At 44.3% G+C, this 4,535-nt stretch overlaps 1 long non-coding RNA gene across 2 annotated transcripts; it reads right to left on the reverse strand.

Moving 5' to 3' along the window:
* Positions 1–1,820: 1,820 nt before the first annotated feature.
* On the reverse strand, positions 1,821–4,208 carry LOC129048950 (uncharacterized). 2 transcript variants are annotated; one of them, XR_008511658.1, is made up of 3 exons: positions 3,982–4,208; positions 3,216–3,338; positions 1,821–2,721 (listed from the first exon to the last, which is right to left on the reverse strand). It is a non-coding gene; the product is annotated as an uncharacterized LOC129048950 (long non-coding RNA). The 2 variants fall into 2 exon arrangements; XR_008511659.2 differs by having other exon boundaries at positions 3,932–4,199.
* Positions 4,209–4,535: the final 327 nt, after the last annotated feature.

The following is a 4,535-nucleotide window of genomic DNA, read 5'->3' on the forward strand; positions in this document are numbered from 1 at the left end:
AGCAATTTAATGTTGATGCATTTAACAGCTTAGATTAAATGGACAGAATTTATGAAAGACACAAACTTTCAAAGCTTACTCAAGAAGAAAAAGATAACCAGAGTAGCCCTGTATTTATTTAATACGTTAAATCTGGCTTAAAAAAACAAAAACAAAGCAAAAACAAAACTTCCCACAAAGAAACATCCTGGCCCAGGCGGCTTTACAGGCAAATTCTACCAAACATGCAAAGAAGACTTAACACCAAATCTACACTAATGTTTGCAGAAAATTGAAGAGGAAAGAATATTCCCAACTCATTCTAAAATATGCACAGAAATGAAAAAAAGAAAAAGTCACATTTGAAACAGGAAAAGTCTACCCTACTTGATTTTAAAACATATAAATCTGGCTGGGTACGGTGGCTTACGCCTGTGATCCCAACACCGTGGGAGACTGAGGTGGGCAGACTGCTTGAGGCCAGGAGTTCGAGACCAGCCTGGCCAACACAGTGAAATCCCGTCTCTACTAAAAATACAAAAATTTGTCCGGGCTCCATGGCTCACGCCTGTAAGCCCAGCACTTTGAGATCTTGGACTTCTGACCTCTAGAACTACGAGAAATTGAATTTCTATTGTTTAGGTCATGCAGTCTGTGGTACTCTGTTCCGGCAGCCCCTTGTTGACTGAGGCAGCAATATCTCAAGATATTTTGTTTGTTAAACTTGTGGGGAGGATGCTGCTGGCATTGGGTGGGCAGCGGCCAGGGATGCCGCTAAATACTTTATGATGCACGGGACGGCCCCACACCAAAGAATGGTCTGGCCCCAAATGCTGATAATGTCAAGGTTGAGGAACCATGAGATAAATAAATAAACCAGTGAAACAGGATAGAGAGTTTGGAAACAGAGCCGCACATAAATGGACAACTCCTGGTCTCTGTAACAAACGGTGCTGGAATAACTGCGTATCTATGTTCAAAAAGTAAACTTCAAGGTACACATCACGCCACAGAACACTACCTCCAAACAAATCATAGGTTAACATTCAAATTTAGGAGAAAGTCTTTGTGGCCTCGTATTGGGCAAACACGTCATAGACATGAGGCCAAAATCACACTTCATAAAATACAAACAGTGATGAGTTGAACTTCATCACAATTAAGAAATTCTGTGTTTGGAGAGGCACTGTTAGGAGAGTGAAAATGCAAGCCACAGATGGAGAGAAAACATTTGAAAACGTATTATCTGATAAAAGACATGTATCAGTCTTTAAAGAATTCTTGAAGGCTGGCTGGGCAAAATGGCTCACACCTGTAATCCCAGCAATTTGAGAGGCCGAGGCAGGACAATCAATTGAACCCAGGTGTTCGAGACCAGCCTGGGCAACATAGCAAGACCCCGTCTCATTTTGTTTTAAAAAAATAAAGTTAAAAAGACTTCTTAAAAATCATGGCTGGGCACAGTGGCTCATGCCTGTAATCCCAGCATTTGGGGAGGCCAGGGCGGGTGGATCACTTGAGGTCAGGAGTTTGAGACCAGCCTGGCCAACATGGTAAAACCCTGTCTCTACCAAAAAATACAAAAATTAGCTGGGCGCAGTGGCGCATGCCTGTATTCCCAGCTACTTGAGAGGCTGAGGTGGGTGAATCATTTGAACCTGGGAGGTGGAGGTTGCGGTGAGCCAAGATCGCACTACCACACTCCAGCCTGGGTGACAGAGCAAGACCCTGTCTCAAAAAAAAAAAAAAAAAAAAAATCAATAAGAAGAAAACAACTAAGTATGGAAAATGGGCAAAATATTTATTATTTATTTTGTTATTTATTTTATTAATTTTTATTTCAATAGCTTTTGGGGTACAAGTGATTTTTTTGTTACATCAATGAATTCTATGGTGGTGAATTCTGAGATTTTAGTGCACGTCACCTGAGTAGTGTACATCATACCTAAAAGTGTCGTTTTAAAAATCTCTAGCCCCCTCTCGCCACCCCTCTTCTGAGTCTCTGAAGTCCATTACATCACTCTGTATGCCTTTGTGTATTCATAGCTTAGCTCTCACTTAAAAGTGAGAACATACGGTTTTTTATTTCCCACTCCTGTGTTACTTCACTTAGAATAATGGCCTCCAGCTCCATCTAAGTTGATGCAAAAGGCATTATTTTGCTCCGTTTTTATGGCTGAGCAGTATTCCATGGTGTATCTATGCCACATTTTCTTTAGCCACTCGTTAGTCGATGGGCACTTAGGTTGGTTCCAGATCTTTGCAATTGTGAACTGTGCTGGAATAAACATACCTGTTCAAGGGTCTTTTTCATAGAATGACTTCTTTTCCTTTGGGTAGATACCCAGGAGTGGGATTGCTGGATCGAATGGTAGGTCTACTTTTAGCTCTTTAAGGAATCTCCACATTGTTTTCCATAGAGGTTGCACTGATTTACATTAAAAATGGGCAAAAGGGGCTGGGAGCAGTGGCTCACACCTGCAATCCCAGTACTTTGGAAGGCTGAGGCAGGTGGATCATTTGAGGTCAGGAGTTCAAGGCCAGCCTGACCAACACGGTGAAACACCGTCTCTGCTAAAAAAAAAAAATACAAAAATTAGCTGGGCATGGTGGCACTTGCCTGTAATCCCAGCTATTCAGGAGGCTGAGGCAGAAGAATTGCTTGAACCCAGGAGGCGGAGGTTGCAGTGAGCTGAGATCATGCCATTGCATTCCAGCCTGGGCAACAGACCAAGACTCCATCTGAAAAAAAAAAAAAGGGCAAAAGATTTAAACAGACACATATATATATATATATATATGGCAAATAAGTGCATGAAAATATGCTCCACATAATTAGTAATTGCAAAAATGTAAATTAAAACTGCCATGAAATAACACTATATACTCCTTGGAATAGCAATGGTTTTAAAAAGTGGGCCATATCGAGTGCTGGCAGGGGTGGCAGAAATGGAACTCTGTACACCACTGGTGGGAGTGAAAATGGTGTGGCCCCTGGGGAAATCGGCGTGGCAGTTTCTTATAAAATTAAACATATGACTCAGCAATCCTACTCAAAGACATTTATCCAAGTGAAATAAAAATCTATGTTCACACAAAAACCTGCATAGGAATGTTTGTTTGTAATTGCCAAAAGCCAGAGAAAGCCCAAACTGCCCCTCAACTTGAGATAAAGTGTGGATAAAAGTGCGATAAAAGTGGATAAACTGTGGCACATCTGTAATTGGGAGTCCTACCTCACAAAGCAAGGGGCAAACCGTAGAGGCACACAACACGAACGAATCTCAAGGCATCAGCCTATGTGAAAGAAGCCAGGCTTGGAAGATTCCCTGTTGTATCATCCCAGAACGTGTGGCATTCTGGAAAAAGCAATATTACAGAATATTACAGAAACAAGAAAAAGATCACTGGTTGCCAGGGCCTGGGAGTGGGGAAAGAATATTTGACCACAAAATGGCACCGGGGATTTGAGTGGAGGTGACAAGACTACATGGTTGTTAAAAACTCATAGAGCTGTGAATGTTACCTTATCATTATTATTATTATTTTGAGATGGAGTCTCGCTCTGTCACCCAGGTTGGAATGCAGTGGCACGATCTCGGCTCACTGCAACCTCCACCTTGTTTGGGTTCAAGCAGCAGTTCTCCTGCCTCAACCTTCCTAGTAGCCAGGATTACAGGTGACTGCCACCACGCCTGGCTAATTTTTTTGTATTTTTAGTATAGATTTAGTACATGGTTTCACCATGTTGGCCAGGCTGGTCTCGAACTTCTGACCTCAAATGATCGGCCCACCTCAGCCTCCCAAAATCCTGGGATTACAGACTTGAGCCACCGTTCCCAGCCTATTGTTTAATAGGGGAAATAAGTCCCATCCCAAGCGTGTCCCCACCCCCTCCTGGTCCCTGCCAGCTGGCTTTTGGGAGTCTTCAGGTGTGTCGTGTCTTTCTCACCTCACCAGGTCCCATCTGTCCAGGTTAGGCTGGTATTTAACCTCAGTTACCTGGAAGTCAGGTGAAAAGACAAGGGGCAGCTTTCAAGGGGCACCTGTTGCCCTGTGTGAGAAAGGTTTCAGCAGTTTGCTCAAACGTGACAGCAGTGTTAGCTCTGCCTGGGAAGGGTTGACCGCCCACTAAGTTCTGAGAGTCCAGGTGGGCTGCAGAGTCCACGTCTTTGGGGACACACATCTGCATGTTTCTGTCTCTGTTTTCAGGGCCTGACTTCACGTCCCAGGTCTTCCTTGGCTGAGCAGTCCAACCTCTCTGTGACTCTGGGACCGTCACAATCAGGTCATCAGTCTGCCACTCAGCTGGGTCTGCCTTACATGGAGGGGGGCAGGGGCTTCTTTGTGAGCTGGCACCAAGCCCCCTGGCTCCGTGCTTAGTCCTGGACTCTTCGTTGGCAGCCGTCCATGTTTCATTATCCTTGGGCTGGGCCACCGTGCAGCTCAGCAGTGCCACCCAACCCTGCTGACCTTGTTGGCATTGTCCCCTTGTGCTTTGCAAATGCCTACGTCATCGTACTGCCATAGGGCTCTCCTCCACCTAGATCTTCCCT

Source organism: Pongo abelii, chromosome 9 (genome assembly GCF_028885655.2).
Source record: "Pongo abelii isolate AG06213 chromosome 9, NHGRI_mPonAbe1-v2.0_pri, whole genome shotgun sequence".
In the NCBI taxonomy this organism is placed as follows: Eukaryota; Metazoa; Chordata; class Mammalia; order Primates; family Hominidae; genus Pongo; species Pongo abelii.